Source organism: Brienomyrus brachyistius, chromosome 4, assembly GCF_023856365.1.
Source record: "Brienomyrus brachyistius isolate T26 chromosome 4, BBRACH_0.4, whole genome shotgun sequence".
Lineage (NCBI taxonomy): Eukaryota > Metazoa > Chordata > Actinopteri > Osteoglossiformes > Mormyridae > Brienomyrus > Brienomyrus brachyistius.
The window spans coordinates 29,861,525-29,875,435 of record NC_064536.1 but is presented as its reverse complement, the minus strand read 5'-3'; the positions used below and the strand labels follow the sequence as shown (position 1 = coordinate 29,875,435).

Here is a 13,911-nt window from a genome sequence, read left to right as displayed (position 1 = left end):
GACTGATTTTAGAATTGATTGCAATCTTTTGTGTGTCCACTATGCGGTGACATTATATGATTCTTTTATTGTCATTGCAACAGAGTTTACAATACCTTCCCACATAGCAAATATCAATTAAAAACATAAAAAGAGTAAACCTACAAATTAAACTAATTTTACGTGCTACAAAGAATATATTATGCAGATATGAAATGTGCAAGTATAAATCTGTGGTCATGTATATAAATAGAATGTATATTGTCGTAATCTAAATGGCAGCTGAAATATTGCACTCCGGGATATTGCACAATGGGGCCTGGGTTGCTGTTAGTGTAATGCAGTGGATCTCAAACTCGGTCCTCGGACCGCACTTCCCTGCTTGTTTTCCTGCTATCCCTGCCCCACACACAAATCCCAGCTGTCTTTCAGCTTCTGATTGACTGAACATACCTGATCCAGGTAATCAGCAGTGTGTAGGGCAGTGATAGCTGGAAAACAAGCAGGGCAGTGGGTCCCGAGAACCAAGTTTGAGAACCACTGGTGTAATAGATGTAGGATCACACATGCACATATCACAGAGCTTAAATTCCAGGTGACCTGAGACAAGGCCTACCCTGGTACGAGAGGTACACATTGGCCTAGGCATCAAAGGGGGGTTAGTGACCCCACACACACACACACACACACACACACACCTGTCAGACACAATCGTTTTATCACATCACTCACTGTAAATTCGGAATGGGTGGGGCTGAGTTCCATCTGAGTGGGTCCCAGGACAACCCAGGCACACTGTTGTCACCAGTGGATTCTTTAGACTCGGGATGGGCAATCTTATCCAGAAAGGGCAGCAGTGTATGCTGGTTTTCACTGCAGCTACCTAATTAGATTACTAATTAAAGGACTGATTGATGAACTGTTCTCACACTAGGTTTGAACAGCCGACCTAAAGGTTACCCCAAGAACCTGCAGACACACCAGCCCTTTATGGATAAGATTGGTCACCCCTGCTTTAGACGTTTTATCACATTGGATTTCAAGCTAAGATGGGGAGTTTAAAAAACGTGGGTTAAAATGTCTACGAGGGGAAAAAGCGCCCTCTTGTGGTCTCTGTTAGACCAGGAAGAGCCGCTTTAGCTTCAAGCCTGAGAAAGTTCATCTCACAGCAGGAGTCAAGAGGACCACACGATCTAAGGGAGGTTTGTAGTACAGGTGGCCCCTATCGAAATTAGAATCATACCTGATTGACATTCTTGGGCAGTATGACAGTATACAAGAAATAAAGCTGTGGATGGCTACACATTTTTTTAAAGCTTAATCCTAATAAAACTGCCCTCATATTAGTCAAGTCATTTTATTTGTAATGTACTGTTACACAACAAGTGGCTCACCAAAGTGCTTTACAACAATGAAAATGATATGCAGAAAAGTGCGTGAAAATGTAAATATACGCAAAAAAACATAAATAGAATATGCTGAAATGTAATAAAATAAATTGCAATAAAACACACTGCACATTTGTCTAAAATGCTCCAACCAATAATTGAGTTTATTAACCTCGACTTAAACATTCAATGGTGGGGGCAGATCGCACATGGAGAGCGAGGTTGGGCCCGGCCACGGAGAAAGCACGGTCGCCTTTCCTCCTCAGATGGCTGGTTGGGATGGAGAGCAGCAGCTGATTGGACGATCCCAGGACTCTCGGTGGACAGTATGGATGTATGAGGTCACTGATATAGGATGACGCTCCCCCATTCAGCGCTTTAAAAACAAACGGTAGCATTTTAAAATCCACTCTAAATTTTGCTGCCGATCAGTGTAACGATGCTAAAATAGGAGCGATGTGACAAATCTGACAAATCGGATTTTTCGTTTTGGTTAGTAGACGTGCGGCGGCATTTTGCACCAGCTGCAGACAAGTCAGCGCAAAAGTTTTAACCTATTTATTCATGTACTGTTCAGGTACTCATCACCACCCCCCCCCCCCCCCCCCCCCCCCCGCCTATGTAACCATGATGTTATTTTTGATCCTGTTCTCACCTCTGAAGATCATATCTGTCTAAGACAGCTTAACTTCATCTCTGCAGCATTAAACACCTTCGTCCTGCATTCAGTACCAAAGACGCTGAAATGCTCCTTCATCCCATCATCTAGATCATGGAATTGCTCTGTTCATTGGTCTCCCAGTTGAATCCATTACTGGAATCCAGTATATAAACTCTGCAGTTCGTGTGCTTACCCAAGCCACATGCTCAGCACACATCACCCCTATCCTCCCCGACCTGCACTGGTTCCCACCATGGGCACTTAGGCTTCTAAGGTCACAGCCCCCAAGCTGTGGAGTTGAAGAATAACAGGCACGTGTAGGTTGTTGATACAAAAAAAGGAAAATGCCAGAGGATCTGGCTGCAGAACATTGGGCAGCCTCCACTAGGAGGATCTCCACTGTGGGGCCATGAATCACACACCTGCCACACCTGCCACTGTCAATTACAGCCCAGACAGGGGGCAACGCTGTTTATCCTGAATACTGTCGCTGAAAATGCAAATAATAGATATATTGCTATACTGTAAACGATTTAATTATGTTTTATCCTTAAACAGGGGCGGCATGCTGGTTCAGTGGTTAGCACTGTTGCCTCACGCCTCTGGGACCCGGGTTTGAGCCTCTGCCTGGGTTATATGTGTGCGGAGTTTGCATGTTCTCCCTATATTGTCGTGGGGTTTCTTCCAGGTACTCCGGTTTCCCCCCACGGTCCAAAGACATGCTGAGGCTAATCGGAGTTTGAGTTCTTCCCCGTAGGTGTGCATGTGTGCGTGAATGGAATGTGAGTGTGACCTGAGTTGGGCTGCCCCCTCTCCATCCTGGATTGTTCCCTGCCTCATGCCCATTGCTTCCGGGATAGGCTCCGGACCCCCCGCGACCCAGTAGGATAAACGGTTTGGAAAATGGATGGATGGATGGATGGATATCCTTAAACATAACTTTCTTGGAAATTCTGTCTTCACGTGACCCCTAGTTTTCAGGGTCCCTAGGTGGCTGCCTACCCTTTCCCTCCAGTAAGGCCGCCCCTGACTAGAGACAGTGAGAGTGACAAGTGGTAGGTCAGCCCTCCCTGCAGTGTCAGTGTAAAGGCAGAGGTCACTGACACAGATTTTTACAGATAAAATACACTAAAGGCTGGTAATAGCAGCTCCAGCCAACTGCACAGTAATCAGTCTCACTTTGATTACAGGTACAGATATGGAGGTACTGAAATATGTCTGTATTTCTGTAGACTTTGTCAATCCAGCATACATCATGTAGTTGGAATGATAGAATTAGAACTTTTCTTTAAAGTGCTGCCACATAGTGGACATAGAAAAGACTGCAATCAATTCTAAAATCAGTCAGTCAGCCCAGAAGTCTTTACTCTGAGTATAACCTCTTAGCCGACATTAACCCATAGGAGATGCTCGCTCATCAGAGGCTCATACACAGTTAAGGGCGGAACTACGTGCTGTCAAATTGTAGTGAATTTATACATTGTCTTAGGATGTCCACTTTTAGTCATTATAAAAAGGAAGTGAAAAACACCCATCCTAGGTTAAGTGATTCTCTCCCAGAGGCCCATCAGAGGAGCCTTATGTGTGTATTGCTGACCTCAGATCTGTGGAGACTGACACTCACTTCCTGACTCTCCTTAAACTCACTGCCTCCCTTTCATGAGTTTAAATGTTTTTAAATCATCCATCTATCTTTCCCCCTCTTGTCCAGGCTGGGGTCACAGTCAGCCTGGAGCACATCCCAGGAAGCACGGGGCCCAAACCAGGGACACAAACAGCACACTGACAGCCAGGGGCAGGATTCAAACCCAAACCCCTGAAAGTACGAGGCGTCCGTGTTACACATTGAGACACCACTGCAGCATGCAGGAGCAATGAAAAGCATTTTTATTAACATTGTGTATGACGAGTCACACTGTTGGTGTTCTGCTTTTTAAATAATATTCCACTTATCAATAAACAAAAGTATAACTTCCTCTTAGAAAAAGATACTTTGCAAGTACTGAAACATACAGAGCTACTAAGTGACGAGTAAAAAAAAAGGAAGGAAACAATAATGACAAGATACATCTGGCAAAGTTTTGCAAGACAATGCAGATGTTTTGCAAGATAACGCAAAAGGGTTCGTTATTTTTTACTTCCATAATTTTTTTTAACCTGCGCCCTTGTCAAAGTTACTCCAGCAGGGGGCAGTGAAGTACATAAAGGAGCATAACATTAAAGCCAGAGCCCTTAGACACACTAACTCCTCACCAATACATACTGCACATACACGGGAGAAAATCAGACACTGGCAAATACTTCCACAAAATACTGGATATTCTCATAATAGACATTTATATACAAATCAACTAGGATTGTTAATATTTTTCCTTTTATATGAATGAAAACCAACAGAGCAGCAGAATAATACCTTGCATTTATATGTACAGTCAGGTCCATAAATATTGGGACATTGACACAATTCTAATCTTTTTGGCTCTATACACCACCACAATGGATTTGAAATGGAATAAACAAGATGTGCTTTAACTGCAGACTTTCAGCTTTAATTTGAGGGTATTTACATACAAATCAGGTGAACGGTGTAGGAATTACAGCAGTTTGTATATCTGCCACCCACTTTTTAAGGGACCAAAAGTAATGGGACAAATTAACAATCATAAATCAAACTTTCACTTTTTAATACTTGGTTGCAAATCCTTTGCAGTCAATTACAGCCTGAAGTCCGGAATGCACAGGCATCATCAAACGCTGGGTTACATCCCTAGTGATGCTCTGACAGGCCTCTACTGCAACTGTCTACTGCAACTGTCCAACTGTTCTGTTCCTGCTTGTTCTTGGGGCATTTCCCCTTCAGTTTTGTCTTTAGCAAGTGAAATGCATGCTCAATCGGATTCAGGTCAGGTGATTGACTTGGCCATTGCATAACATTCTACTTCTTTGCCTTAAAAAACTCTTTGGTTGCTTTCGCAGTATGCTTCAGGTCATTGTCCATCTGCACTATGAAGCACCGTCCAATGAGTTCTGAAGCATTTGGCTGAATATGAGCAGATAATATTTCCCGAAACACTTCAGAATTCATCCTGCTGCTTTTGTCAGCAGGCACATCATTAATAAATACAAGGGAACCAGTCCCAGTGGCAGCCATACATGCCCACGCCATGACACTACCACCACCATGCTTCACTGATGAGGTGGTATGTTTTGGATCATGAGCAGTTCCTTTCCTTCTCCATACTCTTCTCTTCCCATCACTCTGGTACAAGTTGATCTTTGTCTCATCTGTCCATAGGATGTTGTTCCAGAACTGTAAAGGCTTTTTTAGATGTTGTTTGGCAAACTCTAATCTGGCCTTCCTGTTTTTGAGGCTCACCAATGGTTTACATCTTTAGTTGAACCCTCTGTATTCACTCTGGTGAAGTCTTCTCTTGATTGTTGACCTTGACACACATACACCTACTTCCTGGAGAGTGTTCTTGATCTGGCCAACTGTTCTGAAGGGGTTTTTCTTCACCAGGCAAAGATTTCTTCGGTCATCCACCACAGTTTTCCGTGGTCTTGCAACTCTTTTGGTGTTGCTGAGCTCACTGGTGCATTTTTCTTTTTAAGAATGTTCCAGACAGTTGATTTGGCTACACCTAATGTATTTGCTATCTCTCTGATGGGTTTGTTTTTATTTTTCAGCCTAATGACGGTTTGCTTCACTGATAGTGATAGGTCTTTGCATCTCATATTGAGAGTTGACAGCAACGGATTCCAAATGCAAATAGCACACTTGAAATGAACTCTAGACCTTTTATCTGCTCCTTGTAAATTAGATAATGAGGGAATGACACACACCTGCCCATGGAACAGCTGAGCAGCCAATTGTCCAATTACTTTTGGTCCCTTAAAAAGTGGGTGGCAGATATACAAACTGCTGTAATTCCTACACCGTTCACCTGATTTTTATGTATGTGCCCTCAAATTAATGCTGAAAGTCTGCAGTTAAAGCACATCTTGTTCGTTTCATTTCAAATCCATTGTGGTGGTGTATAGAGCCAAAAAGATTAGAATTGTGTCGATATCCCAATATTTATGGACCTGACTGTATTTATCAGATGCTTCTGTCCAAAGTGAGGTACAAGTAAGTAAATAATTCCATGATTGTGGTTCAAATGCACAACAGCCATGAATGTGTGTTTCTCACTGGCTGATTCTTACTGTCACACTGTAATGTGACAGTGCTGCATGCCATGTAAATACAGCTCACATCACTGTAAGATGCTCCTCTCTGCTGATGATCCCTCCCCATCACTGGAGTATCTGTGTGTCCCTCACAGCTCTCATCCTGAGCAGCAGCTCCCCATATGTAGAGGAGCCTCTCTGTGTTGCTGCTTATCTACTGGACGAGGAATAACAGATAAGCATTAACATCAGTTTGGTTTCTGAGGCACTAACACCTTCCTTAGCATTTCAGGGAGTTTGGTGTGTTAATGTTACTGCTACAGGAACCGGAAATGAACCAGAGTGATAGATTAATGAGGGAAACCTCTTTAGTTCACTTTCATCTGGCTTATAATTTTAAAATGTCAGCATGTATGATGTTGAAATAGTGGCTGTATATGATGTCAAAGGAAATATACAGTCAGGACCATAAATATTTGGACAGAGACAAAGTCTTCCCATTTTTTAATTCTGTACATCACCACAATACATTTTAAAAGAAAGAAGTCAGATGCAGTTGGAGTGCCGACTTTCAGCTTTAATTATTTTTTCTACACAATCCCCTCCTTTCAGGGGCTCATACGTAATTGGACAAATTAACATAACTGCAAATAAAATGTTCAATTCTAATACTAAGTTGAAAACCCTTTTCAGGCAATGACTGCCTGAAGTCTTGAACTCATGGACATGAGCAGACGCTGGGTTTCCTCCTTTTTAATGCTCTGCCAGGCCGTTACTGCAGCAGCTTTCAGTTGCTGTTTGTTTGAGCGTCTTTGTATTTGTAGTTTAGTCTTTAGCAAGTGACATGCATGTTCAATGGGGTTTAAATCAGGTGATTGACTTGGCCATTCAAGAATATTCTACTTATTTGCTTCAATAAAGTCCTGGGTTGTTTTTGCTGTGTGTTTTGGGTCATTGTCCATCTGTATTATGAAACGCTGCCCAATCACTTTGGCTGGATTTGAGCAGACATGATGTCTCTGAACACCTCAGCATTCATTTGGCTGCTTCCATCCTGTGTCACATCATCAAGAAACACTAAAGACCCAGTGCCACTGGCAGCCATGCACGCCCAAACCATCACACTGCCTCCACCATGTGTTACAGATGATGCGGTGTTCTTTGGATCATAAGCTGTTCCAGCCCTTCTCCATACTTTTTTCTTTCCATTCTGATACAGGTTGATCTTGGTTTCATTTGTCCAAAGAATGCTGTTCCAGAACTGTACTGGATTTTTTAGATGTTGTTTTGCAAAGACCAATCTAGCCTTTCTATTTTTAAGGCTCATGAGTGGCTTGCATCCTGCAGTGAACCCTCTGTATTTGCTTTCATGCTGTCTTCTCTTTATGGTAGACTTGGATATTGACACACCTACTTCCTGCAGAGTGTTGTTCACTTGGTTGGCTGTTACGAAGGGGTTTCTCTTCACCATGGAAACGATTCTGCGATCATCCACCTCTGTTGTCGTCCGTGGACGTCCAGGCCTCTTTGCGTTGCTGAGTTCACCAATGCTTTCTTTCTTTCTTTCTCAGGATGTACCAAACTGTGGATTTTGCCACTGCTAATGTTGTGGCAATTTCTCAAACAGTTATTTTCTGTTTTCGCAGCCTAAAGATGGCCTGTTTCACCTGCGTACTGAGTTCCTTTGACCGCATGTTGTATGTTCAGACCTCAATCTTCCAAATGCAAACAAGACACCGCAAATCAACTCCTGGCCTTTTATCTGCTTAATGGATAATGAAAGAACGAAGGAATTGACCACACCTGTCCATGAAATCGCTTTTAAGTGAATTGTCCAATTACTTTTTCCCCCTTTAAAAAGAGGGTGTCACATGTTAACGAGCTGAAACTCCTAAGTTAGTGTTCAAATATTTATAGTCCTGACTTTGCAACATCAGATACTAAATGTATCACAGCTCATGTTAAAGCAGATTGTCCAAACTCACCTCTCTGTGCTTCAGGGCGACTGAGCTGTAGATCACATCGCTGGCTGGAGTTACAGCAGGACAGTGTGAAGAACATCCTGAGGACACCTGCTGAGAGCATTTAGCTGCTTACAGTGGAGGTACAAGACCAACCATTGTACACTGTGAAATATCAGGGGTATCATGGTACTTCTTGGTACATTACAGCTAATTCTGATACACATGGATTTGAGAAATCAGCTGAGGTGTAGATGTACCTGCCCAGTCAGTACATTATTCATGTACGTGTCACTCTCAGTGTGATACTGGTCCTATGCCTGAACCAAACACTGATTTACATGAAATCATCTTACCTCTGGGTCTCGCAGGACAATGGAGCTGTAGGTGACATCAGCACCAGGCTCCTCAGAGGCCTGAGAGAGGAACATTATGACGATGTATCTCTACAGAACCACCTGTCCATTCTTTAACCGACAGCAATGGAATGTCATTGTTGGTGAATTTGGTGATAATCTGACGCATAATTTAATGATTTGTATCTTTACCAATATTGTCCATCCATCTATCCATTTTCCAAACCGCTTATCCTACTGGGTTGCTGGGGGTCCAGAGTCTATCCCAGAAGCAATGGGCACGAGGCAGGGAAGAACCCAGGATGGGGGGCCAGCCCATCGCAGGGCACACTCACACACCATTCACTCACACATGCACACCTACGGGCAATTTAGCAAGTCCAATTGGCCTCAGCATGTTTTTGGACTGTGGGGGGAAACCGTAGTACCCGGAGGAAACTCCACGACGACATGGGGAGAACATGCAAACACATGTGACCCAGGCAGAGACTCGAACCCGGGTCCCAGAGGTGTGAGACAACAGTGCTAACCACTGCACCACCACTGCTGCCCCCCAATATTGTCCAATTGGGTTTAATTTTTATTTCCATTTAGAAAACTCTTTAACCACAATGTAACACCTGGCTTATGAAACTATATTACATAAAATAATATGACTTTTTTACATATAGATAAACAGACTACTCTCACAAGTCTCGCTGTATATATTTTATTCCTGCACTTTACCTGCCCTGGGGGGGCTCCCTCGATGATGCCACTTCTGTCAGTTACTGCATATTCATGGTCTGGGTTCAGCTAGAACAAAGTCACAGCTCATCATTCAAACAATCACTCCTCAAGTCAGTTTCACATCATATTCCTATACAAAAATAAACGTTTTAATGAGTCACTGAAATAAAGGATTCACCTTACTTGTTACTTAAATAATGTTGATGCAATGTAAATGTATTAGTTTTTATGCATTAATCTTTGAATAATACTATTGAATCATGCACAGTAGTTCCACACAACTAGAACGAGTATTCTGAAAATTAAACCTTCATTTAAAGTCCACGCATTCACTTTGTGTTCTGAGAACAGAATATAGTTGAGTTAATCTCACAAAATTTTCTCATGTCTAATCAAACCAACTTAATCACTTTCATTCAACTTAAATTAGGTAAATAACCAATTGCAGAACAACCGTAGACTGAAAAAAATAAAATGCTGGAAATGTTGAAGCACTTAAAATATTAGAAGTAATGGATCACATGAAATATTTGAAGTTGCCTCAGTGTAAGTAATTTATTCAGTTTAGCCTGAACCATAAAGATAAATTAGAAGGATACGTTGGAATGTGAAGAAACACACTGAACTAACAAAAGCTTTGTTTTGGTTTTTCAGGGTCCACTGGGCCCTGGGGCAAAAATGGACCATGTCCTCCTCTCTAAATTCACACCTAGGCCTTGCCTATGCCAGTTAGAGTTGCTGAAATTTAAGTAGCTTCCAAATATCGTACCCATCATGCACTGCAGTAGTCAGCAGATTCCACAAACACGCTATTTTTTGTTAAATACATGCCTCAACAATATAGTTTAACTACAAAACATTACAAACGAGTACATTTCAAAACTGTTTTAAGTATTGTACCAAATATTTTTTGTATTATGACTCCCACCATAATGAGATTCTATATATAAAAATGAGATATAAAGGTCACATGTCAGATATTTGCCTGATATGTATGGCATCAGCACCATAATCTTGCCCCACATTCCAGGGAACACTGATATATAACCTAACAGCAGCACTGGTTAGTTTTACCCACTATCATGAAGAAGACTTTGCCAAATACCGACCTTACAAAATGTTCTGTTCATGATCAAATTTGAGCAGCTAAGGATGCTCATGAAATATTGATCTAACACAGGAGATACATTTGGTGAGATTATTTCAACTATACTATGTTCTTAGAACACAAAGTGAATGCATCAACTTAAACAGAGAGTTTTATCTTCAGAAAACTCATTCCAGTTGTGGGGAACCACTGTCCCTGATTCATTCAGTTCATTCAAAGTAACTTTTTCAGTGTAGCCAGTCCACTCAAATTGAACATCATGCCAACTACAATTTAACTGAAAAAATGTGATTGTTTCTGATTCTAACATTTTAAAGAAGGATAAAATGGGCTAACAATTGTCCAACTCAAGGGCTCAAAACCCTTCCAAAACTTGTCGCGACCCACAGGCTGAGAAACACTCTTCTGGACTTTCCGTATTAAATATGAACTTACTGTCAATTCTGTCCTTCCCGGATTTTGTCTCTTGGCCATTTTTTTCTCTACAAGAAAGAAATGAGGAAAAAAGCCACAGAAAATTATTCTGCTCACAGCAGTGTCTGTAAAACAGTGTCTGTAACTCTGCAAAAATTCAGGTCACTTACACACCGTCTGCATCAGCAGATACTCACTGTGTTTGTCCCACACTTTCCATGTGATGATGATGATGACGAACAGCAGCACCAATGAGCCCAGTCCTACATACAGAACCAGCTGGACCAAGGAGCTGAATAAGAGGGTGGATTTGAACATTAAAGTCTTACATGCTTTATAGCAACACAGTGCAGCCACATCTGTACTATTACACAGGATTCATGTGAGGAACAGGATGCTTTAATAATACTGTACAACATGAGAATAGATAGAGATTGTTAACTGCCAGCTTTACGATGATTATTTCATAACATGTAATACTGTTTTGTAAAATCCATCCATCCATCTTCCAAGAGGCCTGCAGTATATCTCCAGCAGCACAGGGCACAAGGCAGGGGCTCACCCTGGATGGGATACCATCTCAAGTTTATTATAATTAAGAATAAAATGAAAAGCAATATCCTGATTCTCATAATTATAATGGCAGTTTCCCAGGTAAATGCTGCTAGCTGGACCCCCACACTGCTGTAAATGCTACTAGCTGGACCCCCACACTGCTGTAAATGCTGCTAGCTGGACCCCCACACTGCTGTAAATACTACTAGCTGGACCCCCACACTGCTGTAAATGCTGCTAGCTGGACCCCCACACTACTGTAAATGCTACTAGCTGGACCCCCACACTACTGTAAATGCTACTAGCTGGACCCCCACACTGCTGTAAATGCTGCTAGCTGGACCCCCACACTGCTGTATATGCTACTAGCTGGACCCCCACACTGCTGTAAATGCTGCTAGCTGGACCCCCACACTGCTGTAAATGCTACTAGCTGGACCCCCACACTGCTGTAAATGCTGCTAGCTGGACCCCCACACTACTGTAAATGCTACTAGCTGAACCCCCACACTGCTGTAAATGCTACTAGCTGGACCCCCACACTGCTGTAAATACTGCTAGCTGGACCCCCACACTGCTGTAAATACTGCTAGCTGGACCCCCACACTGCCATAAATACTGCTGTATGCTTACCTCAGGTTTTCATTATTCCCTCCATCTTAATGTAGCAGAAAATATCAGCATTGGAAAGAAGAAAAATTATTATTATTTTACAAATAGAAAAACGCTGGTCTGTAATTTACTGAAGACTCTTAAGAAAAGGTAATTTTTAACACTTGATATAAGAATTACGGAAAATATTCCATAGAGCGGCTGGCTGGATACAGAATAACAAATTAGTATTTTGATCAAAGTGTTCATATCATAGGGAACTGGCAGTGAATTGGTGATATTAATTATTTTATTATTATATCATAATGTACTTATTGCAGCACAGAGTATAACTGTGACACCGGCCTCTGCTGCGATTTGAAACCACCTACAGACACATCAGCCAGTCTGCACAGCTTCTGTGACAATTTTGGATTTGGATTCATATACATAACAAACGGTCTTAATAAGAAAACGAATGTCTGTCTGTGGCAAAACCCTGTGAAATGTGTCTCATTATACAGACACATCCTGACCTATAAGCTGTTGATTCCTGAGGGCTCAGTACAGCTGCAGGTGTAACAAACAGATCGGACACTTGTGTATTTGGTACAGAGCAGGACCTGATAGCATGGAATTCTGCCTGCAGCTTTGTGTCAGGGATCTGGGCAGGAATGAATTACATACTAAGATTATATACAAAGTATTGACCAGGAAATTAATAAGAAAACAGGTGCATGTATATATAGTTAAATCTGAATCAGAATCTTTACTGTTTGCCAAGTATTAAGTGTACAAGGAATTCCTCTTAGTGTAGGTCATCACAACTGTATTATCGGGTGACTCCCATAGAGGTAATGCTGGTATTTGTAGTTAATCTTTCAGTACATTCATACAGACACATGAAAATACAGCCATCCCCCCATCTATCTTCTAACCCCTCCTCCTGGTCAGGGGTGTGGGGCCTGGAGCCGATCCCAGGCAGGACAGGGCACAGGGATGGAATACAGCCTGGACAGGATGCCAGGCAGTCACAGGGCACATAGACACACACTCTCTATTAGAGACACCAATTAGCCTGACTGCATGTCTTTATACTGTGGGAGGAAATCCACACAGCACATGGAGAGCATGCAGACTCCACACAGACAGAGCAGAAGCCAGATTCAAACAACTAAACATGGAGGTGTGAAGCAACAGCACCACCTACTGAGCCACTGTGCCACTAGCACAGAACCAATAATCCCAACTCTGTTTCGCAAAAGTTATCAATAGGGGAGTTTAAAGACACACAGCCCCCCAGACACATTATCCCTATAAAAAGCATAAACCCCCTTCATGGGTGAAACTGCCTCATTTGCTGTTTGGCTATTTGTATTGAAGCACAAATTATTCACAGCCAGATTTATATTAATTACTTACATTCAGTGCTGGTTATTGGGTTGACAGTAATATGAACTGGGATCTGCAAACCTCCAGCATCACACCAGTACCAGCCAGTGTCCTTCCTCTCCAGTTCCATCATTGTCACACTGAAGACTCTGTTTACTCTGTCATCCCTGATCAGGACAGGCCTCCCATCCAAACTCACAGATCTCTCTAATGCACAGGAGCCCCCGATCTTACACCACAGCTTCTTATTTACACTGTATCCATAGTGACACTGAACAGTGACACTGCCTCCTTCCACACCCGCCACCTCCTGTTTGTCCACTGACAGCCTTGGGGAACCTGAACATGCAAATTAGGGAAAAATAAAATACTGTGTTATTTACACAGCTGTAAGACATTCAGGCATATGACCCAGTTACAACATGCTTATTTTAATGTTCATCCATACTTTTTATATGCATCAAAACCTGAGCAAAACATATTACTAATGTTATTTATCCCCTAAAGTAGTCCATTTAAACTGAGACCGTTACGTCTCCCAGGTCACATTTATATTACTGTGCAAAACTAAGATTTGGTACTTGTTATTGTAGATTAGGTTTAAAAA

The 13,911-nt window shown here is 42.1% G+C and overlaps 1 protein-coding gene across 24 annotated transcripts in view; it reads right to left on the bottom strand.

Annotated features, from left to right (window-relative positions):
* Window positions 1-13,911, bottom strand: part of LOC125740819 (CMRF35-like molecule 1) — a 243,944-nt gene that overhangs the window by 200,960 nt on the left and 29,073 nt on the right. The window lies entirely within an intron of this gene.